Source organism: Macaca fascicularis, chromosome 2 (assembly GCF_037993035.2).
Source record: "Macaca fascicularis isolate 582-1 chromosome 2, T2T-MFA8v1.1".
In the NCBI taxonomy this organism is placed as follows: Eukaryota; Metazoa; Chordata; class Mammalia; order Primates; family Cercopithecidae; genus Macaca; species Macaca fascicularis.
This window is the reverse complement of record NC_088376.1, coordinates 78,347,571-78,365,168: the sequence shown is the minus strand read 5'-3', so window position 1 is coordinate 78,365,168 and position 17,598 is coordinate 78,347,571. Positions and strand designations below refer to the sequence as shown.

Sequence of the window (17,598 nt, the reverse complement as noted above, 5' to 3'; positions counted from 1 at the left end):
TTCTCAAGAGGTCAGAAAGTTCTGAATTTTCTGACTAACAGAGGATATAAGGTTTCAAAATCTAAAGTTAAGCTTCATCAGACTTCAGTGAAGTACCCAGGCCTGGTCTTGTCAGAGGGGACTAGGGTGATGGGCGAAGAAAAGATTAAACCCATCTCTTCCTTTTCCCTCCCCAAAGCCCTCAAGCAACTGAGGGGATTCTTAGGCATTATAGCATTCTACATACTATGGATTCCTTAGTATGGTGAAATAGTTCATCCCTTATATAACCCAATAAAGGAGACTAGGACACCTAAAACTTACCTCTAATTTGGAAACCAGAGGCTAGAAAAGCCTTTGGTCAACTAAAACAAGCCTTGCTTGAAGCACCAGCCTTTAGTATCCCCTTAGAGAAAACATTCAATCTTTATGTGTCAGAAAGAAAGGGAGTAGCACTGGAAGTTCTAACACAGGCCTGTAGTCTCCCCATAGAGAAAAGGTTAACTTTTACATGTCAGAAATAAAGAGAAGGGCACTGGGATTTCTAACACAGTCCCAGGGTCCATCTCAGAAGCCTGTAGCCTCCCTAAGTAAGGAGCTTGATTTGGTAGGCAAGGGGTAGCCTGCCTATCTCTGGGCAGTTGCAGTGGTAGCCTTGCTGGTACCAGAGGCTACTAAGTTAACCATGGTGAATAACTTAACCATTTATACAGCTGTATAATGTGGCAGAACTACTGTCTTCTACAGGAATTCTCCGGTTAACAGATATCAGGTATCATGTGTGCTATCAGAGAGCTCTGTAGTCCAGTTAACAATCTGGGTCTCCTTAAATCCAGCCACCTTCCTCCCAGGGGAAGCTGGGGATCTTGAACATGACTGTGAATAAATAGCAGTAAAAACTTATGAGGCTAGGGAGGACCTCAAAGAAACCCCCTTAGAGAACCCAGACTGGATTGTCTTCACGGATGGAAGTTCTTTTGTTAAACAAGGGACCCATAAAGCAAGATATGTAATAGTACCCTGAATGATATTGTTGAAAGCACATGATGTGGTTTGGCTGTGTCCCCACCAAAATGTCAACTTGAATTGCATCTCCCAGAATTCCCACATGTTGTGGGAGGGATCCAGGGAGAGGTAATTGAATCATGGGGGCTTGTCTTTCCCATGCTATTCTCATGGTAGTGAATAAATCTCACAAGACCTGATGAGTTTATCAGGAGTTTCTGTTTTTCTTCCTCATTTTTCCTTAGTTTCCTTATTTTTCTTGCTGCCACGATGTAAGAAGTGCCTTTCACCTCCTGCCATGATTCTGAGGCCTCCCCAGCCATGTGGAACTGTAAGTCCAGTTAAATGTCTTTTTCTTCCCAGTCTTGGGTATGTCTTTATCAGCAGCATGAAAATGGACTAACACAGCACATCTCTCTTCTGGGACACAAGTGCTCAAGTAGCCAAACTAATTACCCTCATGAGGGTGCTCAAATTAAGCAGAGGAAAAACAGCATTTATACTGATTCTAAGTATGCTTTCCTAGTCCTCTATGCCCATGCCACTATCTGGAAAGAGACAAACTTCCTCATGGCTAATGAGTCTCCCATTAAATACCATCAGGAAATTAATAAACTATTATCCTCAGTTTTCCTCCCACAGAAAGTGGCAGTAATACATTGCAAAGGCCACCAAAAAGAGATGGATGAAATAGCTGAGGAAAATAGACTGGCAGACCAAGCAGCTGAATCAGCAGTGAGGGGGGCCCAAATTTCTGACCCACTTGGAGCCCCTCTGATCTGGGAGGATCCCATCAGAGAAGTAAAACCTCAATATTCCCCTGTGGAAATAGAAGGGGCTACCTCTTGGGGATACATATTTCAGTCTTCAGGACAACTACAATCAGAGGATGGCAAACTTCATCTGCTGGCTACTAACCAATGGAAAGTTCTTAAAAGGCTTCATTAGGCCTTTCATCTAGGTAAGGATAAAACCTGTCAACTGCCCCAGAGACTGTTCTCAGCTAAAAACCTGATACAAACTGTTTAACAGGTCATTAATGCTTGTGAGACTTGCCTTAAAAATAATCTCCTTGGTCGGCTGCGGTGGCTCACGCCTGTAATCCCAGCACTCTGGGATGCCATGGTGGGTGGATAACAAGGTCAGGAGTTCGAGACCAGCCTGGCCAACATGGTGAAACTGTGTCTCTACTGAAAATACAAAAATTAGCCAGGCATGGTGGCAGAGGGACTGTATATAATAAGGGTTCTCTTAGAGGGACAGAACTAATAGGACATAAATATATATGTGTGTGTGTGTGTGTGTATAGGAGTTCATTAAATATTAACTTACATGATCACAGGATCCCACAATAGGCTTCCTACAAGCTGAGGAGCAACAAAAGCCAGTCTGAGTCCCAAAACTGAAGAACTTGGAGTGTAATATTTGAGGGCAGGAAGTATTCAGCACAGGAGAAATATGTAGGCTGCGAGGTTAGGCCCTAGGCCCGTCTCATCTCTTCACATTTTTTAGCCTACTTTATATTCACTGGTGGCTGATTAGATTGTGCCCACCTGATTGGCTTTCCCCAGTCCACTGACTTAAATGTTAATCTCCTTTGGTAACACCCTCACAGACACACCCAGGGTCAATACTGGCATCCTTTAACGCAATCAAGTTGACATTCCGTATTCATTGTCACAGGGACCTCAAGCTAAAGATTACAAAAGATAAGTGTTAATAATTAACCTTCCATGGATATCCTTTTTATAGTCTTGCCTATACTTTCTGTTCTTACCTTCATTCTGTTCTATACCATGAGGCACAATTCTGTTTTCAGAATAATTACTATATTTTATTTCTTATTTCTGTAATATTTGGCACTAGATTCTTTCCTTGTATAATACAGATGTTTAACCCATGCATACTTAACCTTGTAAAACATTTATTTATTTATTTATTTATCTATTTATTTATTTTTGATCTCTCATCTAGAGACCATCAAACTCCAAGTGGTCAGGCAACTGGAGCCTCAGATGATGGCTCCCTTTTGCTGAGGACCCTGAGGTAGACCTGTGTGAGGAATCTGACTGCCATTTTTCCCAAAACAATGACCCCTGTTAGTAGAAAGTAGCTAAGACTGGTTGTTGTCCATGTTCTAATGGCAGTTCGATGTGCCTTTCAGATGGGGGAATGACACCGACAGGAGGTGGTGAAATAGTAGGTTGAAAAGGGCAAGGTACCTGGCAACGGCTCTACCCTCAAGCCTGGACCCCTGACCCTAAGTGAGAGCATACATTCCTGCTTTTCTGCCTGAATATTACCTTTTCCAATACCACCCTGGACCACCCCACCCCCATCCTGTACCCATAAAAATCCCAATTTCCATGGGCAGAGTGGTGGAGCAGTGGAGTGGCATGGCAGAGAAGGAGAGAAGAGAAGAAGCACCTGAACATTGAGCGGAAAAACAGCAGCTGGATATCGGAGACTACAGTAAGAGAACGGTTCATATAGGGATGATTTAAGAGGAGTTTGGCCTGGGACAGCTGAACTCCAGGAGAGGAACACCTTCCCACTCCATTTCCTTTTCAGCTCTCCATCCTGCTGAGAGTCACTTCCACTGCTCAAAAAAATCCTCTGCATTCACTATCCTCCAATTTGTTTGCATGGCCTCATTCTTCCTGGATGCCTGAAAAGGACCTGGGTACGGGTGCAAGAGGTTATCACACTGACATTCCACTGAGCTGTTTAACACTTAAGCTGTCCACAGACAGCAATCTAAAAGATGTCTCCTCCAGGGTTCTGGGGATTGTGGGTAACCCCTAGATGTTGCCATGAAACCACACAGAGTTCTACTCCTGCTGCTGCCCAGAAGCAATCACCCTGGCCTCTGCACCCACTCGCCTGAATGCTCCCACTCCCACAAGGGGTTTGAGAGCTGCAGGCTGAATAAATGAGTCACCCCTTCATGAGTTTGGTCAAAGGAACTGTCTTGTTTCAGTAAGATCTTGGTTTAAGAAATATTTATGGTAATAACTGAGCAAATTACTGTAATGTTAATGCTGTTAAAATCTTCATTTCAATGTGAACATGGATTGAAACATTATGTCCTTAATTTCCTTCTGAGAAAATGGGATAAGATTGCTTTTTTCTCAGGCATCTTGGGATGACTGAATATGATAGTGTGTGTAGAGTTCCTAACACAATCTTTGCAATAGTACTCAATTAATGTTTTTCTTTACCCTATATCTGTTCTGAGTCTAATTTAGTGAATAAAGATAATAAACTAGATTATCTTTAAGATTTAAAAATAAATTATTCTATGATTTTTGTTAAAAATATGTTTAAGAGCAAATGAATTTACATCAGATGAGAGGAGCAATTTGAAATCATCCCACTCTAGAAGAATAGATTGCTGTTATATCTACTGTTTTGGGGTTTACAAGTAGCTTTGTTAGCCAGAGTTTCTTATGATCTGTGTAGTGTGTCTATAAGTTCCAAGCATCTGTGAGTTAATGAATAGGAAAAATTATTGGTTGCATTTAAGATGGTCTTTCTTTTTATTTATATTATATCCTGGTTTTGATCTTGGGCTGTCATTATTACACAATGTTTGCCAAGTAATTGATGTGTTTGCATATATTTGTTTATTTATTTAGTTTTATTTATTTATTTATTTATGTTTGAGACAGAATCTCACTCTGTCACCCAGGCTACAGTGCAGTGCCATTATCACACTCCCTACAGCCTCAACCACCTGGGCTCAGGTGATCCTCCACCTAGCCTTCCCAGTAGCTGGGACTACAGGTACATGCCACTGCCAGACTAATTTATTTATTTTTTTTAGTGACAGGGTCTTGCTATATTAGGTGGGCGTCTTAAACTCCTGGTCTCAAGTAATCCACCCTCCTTGGCCTCCCAAAGTGCCAGGAGTACAAGCGTGAGTCACTGTGCCTGGCCCCATTTGCATATATTTATGAGAAATTAAAGTTTTATGTTTCTCCAAGAAATTCCCAATCAGCAGTCTCCTATGCTGTAGGTGTAATATCCTGTGGTCTTAAGTCAACATGCAATATGCTATTTTTTTCGAATCACCCCCTTTCCTCATATATTATCACAAACATCTTGCATATGAGATCAGTAATGGTCACTGCATATTATTATAAAGTTAATGCATCTTAGGATCATTCTCGTTTGTGCTGTACATCATCCTAGGCAGAATTGTCAGCTTTGTGCTTGCAGCTGCTCTCAATCTGTCATCATAAATGATAAATGAGCATCGGAGTCTTATTTTCTATTGTACATTATTGTCACTACAAGAATGCAAGACCAGCATATCTTGGCTTTCTCACAAGCCCTTTTATGATCATAAGAACTTTACTAGAAAATCAGGGAACCTTACATTTCTAACTAAATAAATAATACTGTAAATCAACTAAAGTTTTGGCTCAATAGCATCAGAATTTAAACTGAGCTTGATTTTTCTATATAGATCTCAACTAATTATTTCAATTATTTTTAATCTCTATGATCCTTGGTCTCTGAAGTACAACTGGCAGAATTTTTTAAACAGATATTGTTGAACACTTGTCAGTAAATATAAAATAGATAAATGTTTGATAACATAGATCTCTCACATTTCTGCATTCACTGTGAGCAAGGCATTATTATTCTGTTTGTTCTGGGCTGTTTTTTCCAGGATTTTTGTATAGTGAACGGTCTTGGAAGAAAAAAATTGTATCTCCTTTTAAAGGGAAGGACAGGTGTGCTCACGATTTGAGAGACAAAGATATGTCTCATGCCAAAGCAAATATTATGAATGCTGATTGTCCAGTATAATAAAAACAATGTCTTTCTCTGGAGCACAGAAAGAGGCTGTTACTGCCCGGTATCAAAATTTGGGGTTTCCTAAGCTCTGGATTAATTTCCTGTAATGCGACTCACTGAGACTCAGCACAGGCATCTATCTGGACCTATTAGCTGTTCCTGAGGACCTGAGGGAAATTGTTGGAAATACGTTGAGGCTCATGCTGCTTACTGTGCCATGAAAAATAAAGTCCTTTGTTTCTGACCCTGTGCTCTTATTTTATTCTGCCAGTTTCTTCCATGAAACTTTGGTAACTGATCATGTTAGGTTACAGGTAGATTAAAGTCAAGCCCTTTTACAATTTCTGACAATCTATGTAAGAAAATAAAAAAGAGGGTTCTGAGGATATCAATAGAGAATTTGTTTTAAGAAACCAAATGCAACAAAAACCAACAAAATACATGCTTATTTATAGTTGTTTCCATCCCATTCTCGATTTTTAAAAATTTGCTTGCCAGTAAGTTTTATGTAACATAAAATATATTATATTGCTGAGAGAAGAGCAGCATCAATATTATCATGGACGAGATTAAAGTTTGTGGACCAAATATTAAGATATTTCTCTAGAAACCAGAATTAATTTGTGTATATATATGTGTATAATGTTTATTATTCTAAGTGACATTTATTTCGGAGACATGTAGATAATACTTAAAATGGTTACTAATAAATAAAATGTATTTAAGCTTATGGGCAGAAAAGTACATTCTAGGCCTTCTTGAAATGAATTTGGACAGACTAGGTACTAGACTAGAGGTGGAAAATTCTATATCTGAATTTTAATTTAATGGACTATTATATGACTGAAATTATACTTTGATATGTGTGTAAGACTGTGTTGTTTCTTTACTCAATAATTATAGGTCACTTCTAGTGTTGCTTTTTTTTTTTTCTAGACAAGGTCTTGTTCTGTAACCCAGGCTTGAGTGCAGTGGTACAGTCATGGCTCACTGCAGCCTTGACCTCCTGAGCTCAAGTTCCCTGGGTAGCTGAGACAACAGGCGTGTGCCACCATGCCTGGGAAATTTTTGTATTTTTTGTACAGATGGGGTTATGCCATGTTGCCCAGGCTGGTCTCCAAATCCTGGGTCAAGCAATCAACCCATCTCAGCCTCCCAGAGTGCTGGAATTACATGCATGAGCCACTGTACCCAGCCCTGTTTTCTATTTTCAACAGAACCTGAATTCTAACTCAATAATCTACTGTCCTTACATGGGCATGCACTTCACTAAGCCATGGTGATTTTATTTTCCTTGTAAAATTTTAAATAACAATAGTATTCAAACCATTGTTTTAAAAGAATCACTGTAAATTATTTTTTATGAAAAACATTAATGGTCTTAATATTTAAGGCAAATTTCAAAATATTTGTATTGCCTTAAGTATAGATGTAGACAATGGAATGGAATTTTGCTGCTAGAACTGTTACACATGAAAGAGATACTGGTTACCCTGAGTTATGGACTGTGTTGTAACCATGCAGGAACTTCAGCCCTTGCCTCCTCAGAGAACGTCTTAGACTGAGGGGCACAAAGCAGAAAAAGAGATCAAGGCAAGTTCCAGAGCAGGAGTGGAAGTTTCTTAAAAAGACTTAGAACAGTAAAGAAAGGAAAGGGCCCTTGGAAGAGACACAAGTGAGTGTCTGAAGGTCAAAGAGAGAAAAATATGGGCATTTAATCTTGATCCTAGGACTTTAGTCTCACCTCTTCCCCATGATTCTTCCCTTTGGGTGGCCTTTCCATATGCGCAGTGCTCTCCTTACCCTTGGGAATTGAGCACAGCAATGTGTTTAGAGAGTTATAGACACGACCATCTGAGGCTTTCTTCCTTTTTCCAGTGGAGTGTCCCCAGATCATTCTTTGCCATTTTTGTCTCTTAATGTGTGTGATGGTTAACACTGAGCATCAGTCAATTTGATTGGATTGAAGGATACAAAGTATTGATCTTGGGTGTGTCTGTGAGGGTGTTGTCAAAAAAGACTAACATTTGAGTCAGTGGGCTAGGAAAGAAAGACCCACCCTTAATCTGGTTGCCCACAACCTAATCAGCTACCAACCTGGCTAGAATACAAGCAGGCAGAAAAGTGTGAAAAGAGAGACTGACCTAGCCGCCCAGCCTACATCTTTCTTCCATGCTGGATGCTTCCTGCCCTTGAATATCGGACTAAGTTTTCTAATATATAATTGGAATGGGGATGTGTGGGAGGACCCTGATGAACCTGGGGACACTGAGTTTGTAAACTCTGGTGAACCTTTTTTGCCATAAGGAATAGCTTCTGCACCTCTCATAGTGGCAACATTCCCTCCCCAACCCATGCTGCCATCAGCCTTTCCATTGTTGTCTGAGGAGATAAACCTTGTGCTTCCTGAGGCAAATTGATGGCCTTCCCTGAGGCTGTTGCCAGGCAAGATAATGTTGATTTTTCTCAGGAGCCACCCCTAACACCCCTGTTTGCTTCTAGACCTATAACTAAAGTCTCAGCAGGCCCTTAGAGGTGAGGTTGAGAGTGTGACCCATGAGGATGTGCAGTACACTTGAAAAGAACTGCTTGAGTTTTCTAATTTATGTAAACAGAAATCTGGAGAACAGACATGGGAATGGATATTAATGGTGTGGGATAATGGTAGAAGGAACATATGGTCATTTCCCCACTACCAGAATGTATAATTGGCATAGACCTACTAAGCAGCTGGCAGAAGCCCCACACTGGCTTCCTGACTGGTAAGGAGAGGGCTGTTATGGTGGGAAAGGCAAAATGGAAGCTGTTAGAGCTGCCTCCACCTGGAAAAATAGTAAATCAAAAACAATACCGCATCCCTGGAGGGATTTCAGAGATTAGTGCCATCATCAAAGACTTGAAAGATGCAGGAGAGGTGATTCCCACCACATCCCTGTTCAATTCTCCCATTTGGCCTGTGCAGAAGACAGATGAGTCTTGGAGAATGATAATGGGTTATCATAAGCTTAACCAAGTGGTGACTCCAATTACAGCTGCTGTATCAGATGTGGTTTCATTATTTAAGCAAATTAACACATCTCCTGGTACCTGGTATGCAGCCATCAACTTGGCAAATGCCTTTTTCTCCACTCATGTCTACAAGGCCCACCAGAAACAATTTGCCTTCAGCTGGCAAGGCCAGAAATACACCTTTACTGTCCTACTGCAGGGCAATATCAACTCTCCAGCTTTGTTTAATAATCTTATTTGGAGAGACCTTGATTGCTTTTCACTTCTGCAAGATATCACACTGGTCCATTACATTGATGACATTACACTGATTGGATCCAGTGAGCAAGAAGTAGCAAACATACTGGAATTATTGGTGAGACCTTTGCATGCCCGAGGATGGGAAATTAATCTGACTAAAATTCAAGGACTTTCTGCCTTAGTAAAATTTCTAGAGGTCCAGTGCTGTGAGACCTGTCATGATATTCATTCTAAGGTGAAGGATAAGTTGCTCCATTTGGGTCCTCCTACAACCAAGAAAGAGCCACAATGCCTAGTGAGCTTATTTGGATTTTGAAGGCAACACATTCCTCATTTGGGTGTGTTACAATATATGGGTCCATATATTGAGTGACCTGAAAGGCTGTCAGTTTTGAGTGCGGTCTAGAACACGAGAAGGCTCTGCAACAGGTCCAGGCTGCTGTGCAAGCTGCTCTGCCACTTGGGCCACATGACCCAGCAGATCCAATGGTGCTTGAGGTGTCAGTGGCAGATAGGGATGCTGTTTGGAGACTTTAGTAGATTCCCATAGGTGAATCACAGCAGAGGACTCTAAGATTTTGGAGAAAGGTCCTGCCATCTTCTGCAGAAAATTACTCTCTTTTTGAGAGACAACTTTTGGCCTGTTACTGGGCTTTGGTAGAAACTGAACGTTTGACTATGGGTCATCAAGTTACGATGTGACCTGAACTGCCTATCATGAACTGTGTGGTTTCTGCCCCATCTAGCCATAAAGTGGGTCATGCACAGCAGCATTACATCATCAAATGGAAGTGGTCTGTATGTGATTGGGCTCGAGCAGGTTCTGAAAGCACAAATAAGCTACATGAGGAAGTGACTCAAATGCTAATGGTCTCCATTCTGCCACTCTGCCTTCTGTACCCCAGCTTGCACCGATGGCTTCATGGGGAGCTCCCTACTATCATTTGACAGAGGAAGAAAAGACTAGGGCCTGGTTTATAGATGGCTCTGCACAATATGCAGGCACAACCCAAAAGTGAATGGATGTAGCACTACTGCCCCTTTTTAGGACATCTCTGAAGGACAGCAGTGGAGGGAAATCTTCCCAGTGGGCAGAACCTCAAGTAGTGCACCTGATTGTTCACTTTGCATGGAAGGAGAAATGGCCAAATGTCAATGGTTTTTGGATAATCAGAGACTTGGAAGAAGCATGATTGGAAATTTGATGACAAAGAAATTTGGGGAAGAGGTATGTGGATGGACTTCTCTGAGTGGTCAAAAACTGTAAAGATAATTGTATTCCATGTGAGTGTTCACCATCAGGTGACCTTAGCAGCAGACAGTTTAAATAATCAAGTGGATAAGATGACCCTTTCCATGGATATCCCTCAGCCTCTTTCTCCAACCACCCTTGTCATCGCCCAATGGACTCATGAAAAAAATGGCCATGGTTGCAGAGATGGAGATTACATATGGGCTCAGCAACCTGGACTTCCATTCACCAAAGTTGACCTGGCTACACCCACTGTTGAGTGCCCAATTTGCCAGCAGCAGAAATCAACACTGAGCCCTCAATACAGCACTGTTCCTTGGGGTGATCAGCCAGCTACCTGGTGGCAGGTTGATTATATTGGACCTCTTCCATCATGGAAAGGGTAGAGGTTTGTCCTCACTGGAATAGACACTTAACTCCAGATATGAATTTGCCTATTCTGCATGTAATGTTTCTTCCAAGACTACCATCCATCAACTTACGGAATGTTTTATCCACCATCATGGTCATGGTATTCCACACAGCATTGTCTCTGACCAAGGCACTCACTTTATGGGTAAATAAGTGTGGCAGTGGGCTCATGCTCATTGATTTCACTGGTCTTACCATGTTCCCCTTCATCCTGAAGCAGCTGGATTGATAAAAAGGTAGAATGGCCTTTTGAAATCACAATTATAATGCCAACTAGGTGACAATACTTTGCAGGGCTGGCGCAAAGTTCTCCAGAAGGCCGTGGCACCATCACCCCTACTGATCCACTCGCAAAATTTTTGCTTTCTCTTCCTGTGACACTACATTCTGCTAGCCTAGAGGTCTTTGTTCCAGAGGGAGGAACACTGCCAGCAGGAGGCACAACAATGATTCCATTAAACTCAAAGTTAAGATTGCTACCTGGACACTTTGGGCTCCTCTGACTTTTAAGTCAACAGCTAATAAGGGAGTCACTGTGTTTACTGTGTTGGCTGGGGTGATGAACCTGGACTATCAAGAAGAAATCAGTCTACTATTTCACAACTGAGGTAGGGAAGAGTATGCATGGAATATAGGAGATCCATTCGGGTCTCTTAGTATTAACATGCCCTGTGATTAAGGTCAATGGGAAACTACAGCAGCCCAATCCAGGCAAGACTACAAATGACTCAGACCCTTCAGGAATGAAAGTTTGGTTCACTCCATCAGGAAAAAAAGAAAAGAAAGAAAAAGAAAAAAAAGAAAGCCACGACCTGATGAGGTGTTTGCTGAAGGCAAAAGGAATACAGAATGGATAGTAGAAAAATGTAGTCATCAATACCAGCTATAAACATGTGACCAGCTGCAGAAATGCACATTGTATTGTCATGAGTATTTCCTCCTTCTTTTGTTAAAATCTTGTTTGTACATGAATACACTTGTACTAAGAAAGTACCTCCATTTTATTTCCTTTCTGCTTTATCATGTGACATAAAATTTACTGATCTCACATCAGCATTTAAGTATTATTACCTTTACGTAATAGTATTTGTGTGGGGGATTGGTGTGTTTCCAGTTCTATGGAGGATAACTGTATTATCTAAAGTGTAACTATGGCCTTTTTATTGTCTTTATTTGAAGATCATGTATGATCTCATATGGGTTCAAGTTTGACAAGGGGTAGACTTGTGATGATTAATAGTGAGTATCAACTTGATAGGAACGAAGACACAAAGTATTGATCCTGGGTGTGTCTGTGAGGAGGGTGGCCTCTTTAGGGAGGCCAAGGCCTTTTCTCATCAGGTATTCTTGTTAAAATTCTTGCATTTAAATCAGAGGTTTCTGCATCTTTTTTGATGGACCTTGAGGTTTCAATGTCATCTTATTACTCTGGTTAGCAGTTTACTCTTAATGTATTGGTCTGAGTGGATTTTTTCCCTTTTTTCTGAGTTCAGTCAAGCATGAATTGGGATTTCCCCCCACCCCAGTGTTTCTACGTATAAAGGAGATTAACATCAGTGCGGCAAGAATATAAGCAAGCAGAAAAATGTGAAAAGGGAAACTAACCTAGCTTCCTAACCTACGTCTTTCTTCCATGATAATGCTTCCTGCCCTCGCACATTGAATTCCAGCTTCTTCAGTTTTGGAACTTAGACTGGCTCTCCTTGCTCCTTAGCCTGCAGATGGCCTATTCTGGGAACTTGTGGTCACGTGAGTTAATACTTAATGAACTACCCTTTATATGTGTGTGTGTGTGTATATATGTGTGTTTGTGTGTGTATACATATATGTATATATATGTGTGTGTATATATGTACAGAACTAATGGAATATATATGTATACATATACACATACATATATATACACACACACACATATATATACACACACACACAGGACCATCAGTAAATGGCCTCTTCCTGGTGCAGGCTGCCAATTTATCACTTTTAGAGAGGCAATGTGATCATTGCCAAGCCATCACCTGACATTTCTAGTGGGTTGGGGGAAAGGGGAGAGTCCTCTTCTGCCCTGCTCATGCCTATCTATCTGCCTATCACAGGACCACCTTTTTCATCACTCTGTGGAACCATACCTAGGAGTGTTCCATAGAACCCATCATTGCAATTTGAGGCTTTGTGCCTGGAATTCTGTTTCCAAACTTGAGATGAAATTAGGTCTTTCATATGAGCCAACTGTGTTTATTCTAGCAGCATGTGCCCAGCATGTCCACATTAAGTATGTTTAAATGATAGTGATAATGGAATTTCAGCATCATAACTGAAATTTCATTTGTCAAATTAGAAATGGAAATATCTTTTATTGACTCTAAAGTGTGTTTTTATGTGACGCTTTACTATTAAAACTAACCTGGAAATAACAGGTTGCTGTCTCCTATAACAATTTTGAATTTCAAAGAAAAAGCAATTTATAATACTTTCTATATTATAGGATAATCTTAAAATAATCACTTATATTAATCTAACCACACTTGGATACAACAAAACTTCTGATGAGAAAAAGACTAAGATGCTAAACAAAAGCAAAACATCAAACAAACAAGAAACATACTTATTTTTCTTAAAGCAAATATTCATTCTGTAAATGATCAAGAAGAAAGCCAGAAGTATTGACCCCAAGCATAGATAACCAGACTTGCCTCTAAACAAAACAAATTCTAGTTGTGAAGAAGGAAGTTAAAGACGCTAGCACTTGACATTTTTTTTTTTTTTTGCATTGGTTAAAGTAATCAAACTGATACTGTATTGAATGTGAAGAGATGCTGCATAAGTAAACATGGACGATTTAGAACTGTTCATCTCTCATGTTGTATTCAATTTACAATCTTGGAAAAAAATCAATAGGCCTAGTTCTCTTCTTGTCTGCCCTCCTTTCTGCTAGCCTCATGCCATTAATCTGCATTTAATGGGCACAGCAGCCTTAATAGATGCTGTCTTTTAGGTAATGTAGCAGTACTTTTCTGGAATCACTAATCTCTTTCCTTTGGGCAATGTGGTAACTTCTTCTTTTTTGGAACCTTGTGAAGACCTAGACAATTTCTCAATACCTTAAGCCAAAATTCTCCCTATTATCCACCCAAAACTTTCAGATCAGCTTTGATATTAGCCCTAAGATATATCTGTAGAAATGAAAAGGAAAAGTTTGTGGTACTACTGGCAGAAATGATGTAACTAGTGAAAATAATTAAGAAACAAATTGACCATTTACATATTTGCTTCTGTTGAAGAATAAGTTATCTATTATGTGGTGCTTATTCTATGATGGGAACTAGATTAAGCACTTATGCATTATCTATTTAATTCACCCAGAGCAACATCCATTTTTTATTTTAAATCTGATTTCATCACTGCTTCCTGAAACCCTCTAATGGCTTTCCATTGAGCTTAGTTTCAAATCAAAGCTATTTATCACAATTATAACCTTACATACCTGGATTGTGTCTAAACCTTTGATCCCTACTTCTACTACATTCTTTCTTGCTTGCTAGACCACAGCCTTACTGCCCCAAGGCCCTTCTGCTTTGGGGGTTTTATACTCTTCCCTCCTTCTCAGAACACTTTCTTCAAATTTTTACAGGGCTGAGTTCTCATTATCCAGTTCTCTGCAGTTATTATCCCCTCAGGGAGGCCAAGGCCTTTTCTCTTGTCAGGTATTCTTGTTAAAACTCTTGCACTTAAATCAGAGGTTTCTGCATCTATTTTGATGGACCTTGAGGTCTCAATGTCATGTTATTACTCTCGTTAGCAGTTTCTTCTTAATGTATTGGTCTGAGTGGATTTTTCCCCTTTATTCTGAGTTCAGTTAAGCATCAATTGGGATTTCCCCCCCAGTATTTCTATGTATTTTGAGTGAAAGGGTATTTTAGAATATGTAACTTTCCCTAGTTCATCATGCCATATATATATGTATGTGTGTGTGTATATATGTATATATGTATGTATGTGTATATATGTGTGTGTGTATATATGTATATATGTATATATGTATGTATGTGTATATATGTGTGTGTATATATGTATATATGTATGTATGTGTATATATGTGTGTGTGTATATATACTTTTTTTTTTTTGTAAACCTATTTTTCTTCCCTCCTGTCTTTACTTTTGAAAACCAAATACCTGTTAAGAAAGCTTTAACACTATGAACATGGAAATATTGTTAGGCTTAGAAATATTTTGTCATTGAGCTCATATGAAGACATATAGGTCTAATATAATATATCAAACATGAATATATACAAAAAGAAAGAGGAAATTTCCTATTTCTTTCAAATATTCAAATTTCTACTATAAGATACTTTATATTTACACTACACTTTTTCTAGTTTCAAACCTTTTTTTTCCTCAAGAATTAATGCTCTTTTCAGTGAAGGAAGAAATAAGTGCATTTTTATTATTTACTAGAATAATTCAACTTCTTATTTATATGTTGGTTAAGTATTTACTTTTTAGGCCAGTTATATAGCAATAACTTTCAGAATGATTGCTTTCTAAATTTTGTCTTATGATGTTAATATCCTGTCTCTGGGATTCAATGTTTTCCTCTGGAGTTTAGTCTGTGTTTTACTAAAGTATATCCCCAATTTTTTTTTTTTTCAAAAAAGATAAGTGGTAAGTGTGGGGGCGAGTTTCTGAATAGTGTTGTAACTAAAATGCCTTATTTCTTTTTCTCACTTGAATCTAATAGGAAATAAAGTTGTAGAAACATATTGTTTGTTCTCCTTCTTTGAGAACGTGTAGTACTCAACTTCACTTACAAGTTTTGTACATTTTCTCTGAATATTTTTAGATTAAAAAAAAAATTTTTTATAGTGTCTCATCATTAGGTATTTCTAGCTCTGCATCTCTTTCTTATTACTCATCAAGTCTTTTCAATGTGAAGATTTTTTTTTTACTCTCCACTTTGAAAAAAAAAAATCTTTTAGGCCAGGCACTGTGGCTCACGCCTGTAATCCCAGCACTTTGGGAGGCTAAGTTGGATGGATCACAAGGTCAGGAATCCAAGACCAGCCTGGCCAACATGGTGAAACCCCCTCTCTACTAAAGACGCAAAAGTTTAGCCAGGCTTAGTGGCTGGTGCCTGTAATTCCAGCTACTCTGGAGGCTGAGGCAGGAGAATCGCTTGAACCTGGGAGGCAGAGATTGCAGTGAGCCGAGATTGCGCCACTGCACTCCAGTCTGGGCAACAAGAGCAAAACCTTTTAATACCTATCGATATCTTTCATCTATTGCCCACATCTTTTCATTCTGGAAGTAATTTCAATCAGAAGTACTTTCTGATTCATATTCGCCATTCTTAATCCTTAATCTCTTAGCTTTCTTCTCTTCTCTATCTTATTTTCCTTAGGTTCCTCTATTTTATCACTGTTCTATTCCACTTTTAAAAGTGAAGTTATCATATTTTTATTTTTAATTGTCAATAATTATTCTTCTGTGTGTGTGTGTGTGTGTGTGTGTGTTTTTCTGTTGTTGTTGTTTTTCCCTTGAGACAGAGTCTTGCTCTGTCACCAGGCTGAAGTGCAGTGGTGTGATCTTGGCTCACTGCAACCTCCACCTCCCAGGTTCAAGCGATTCTCCTGCCTCAGCCTCCTGAGTAGCTGGGACTACAGGAGCGCACCACCTCGCCTGGCTGATTTTTTTGTATTGTTAGTAGAGACGAGGTTTCACCATGTTAGCCAGGATGGTCTCGATCTCTTGACCTTGTGATACGCCCACCTCGGCCTCCCAAAGTGCTGGGATTAGAGGCGTAAGCCACTGCGCCTGGCCTATTCTTCTATTTTGAATACTATTTTTTTTTTTTCCTTTTTCAAACCAACCAATTCCTATAGGTGGATTATCTTCCAAAAAATATCATTGAAGGTGCTAATTTGGAATCTTTTCAAGTACTTCTTTTTCTCACGAGATTTCATGTATTTCAAGTTCACATTGATTCTTATTTTTGAGTACTTTGATTTTCTTTAATTTTCTATTTATAATGGGTGATGACTTTGATTACCATAGGTGGCTTTGTGGCTTTCATATGCCTTTGCTGGGATTTTCCTTTAATATACATTTCTTTCCAGGCAGATCTCATGACATGACAACTTTCACTTCAACAGACAGATGCTCAGTTTTCTTTCTTCCCAGCTGTCAAAATTATGAGGCTTGGCTCTGGGGCTGAACTCCCTGTCTACAAGTCCAAAGATTTTCAGGAAAATTACTCTACTTTGTTAGAGAGAATTTCTCTGTTTTCAGTCCAGGATAAAACATCACGTTTGGAACAAAGTTGGATGGAAAGAGATTTGGAAGAGGCTATAGGACCATTTTATTTTTTCAAGTCACACTGGTTATTTCCCCTCTTCTTTCCTCTTCCGATTATCATTGTACTGGCAGGCTCTCAGGAAAAGGCTGTCAGTGAAAAATGATCCCTATCTTGACTACCACCTTATCACAGGTGGGCTCTGAGATGTCATTCACTATGTTCTAGTATTTTGGTTACTGTAATACCATCTGTATGCTATTCAAAAACCCTTTAAAACCTTTGCTGTTCTTATGATATATCTTTCCAGTTCTTAGCATTCTCTAAACCGTTCACTATGCTGTCTACAGTCATATAAATAGAACTTGGGGATAAACTAAAACTAAATTTTTGAGTTCTCTTTATATTTCTGAAATAAAATTATTAGGACTCCATGTCCTAAAAATATAATTGTATCATAAAACGTTAAATGAAATATGGGAATCTAATGTGAAAACATCATATACTAAGCTTTGAAGAATCTTCAATTAATTATCCTTTCAAAGCAAATATTATAGAAAATGTATCCCATTATACAATGTAATAAAATAAAAAGTTAA

General features: G+C 39.3%; 1 long non-coding RNA gene across 1 annotated transcript in view; it reads left to right on the top strand.

Moving 5' to 3' along the window:
* Positions 1-1,354, top strand: part of LOC135969510 (uncharacterized) — a 37,359-nt gene extending 36,005 nt beyond the window's left edge. The window contains exon 3 of the long non-coding RNA XR_010584772.1: positions 1,230-1,354. This is a non-coding gene — a long non-coding RNA (uncharacterized lncRNA). The remainder of the gene's footprint in view (positions 1-1,229) is intronic.
* The last annotated feature ends 16,244 nt before the right edge of the window (positions 1,355-17,598 follow it).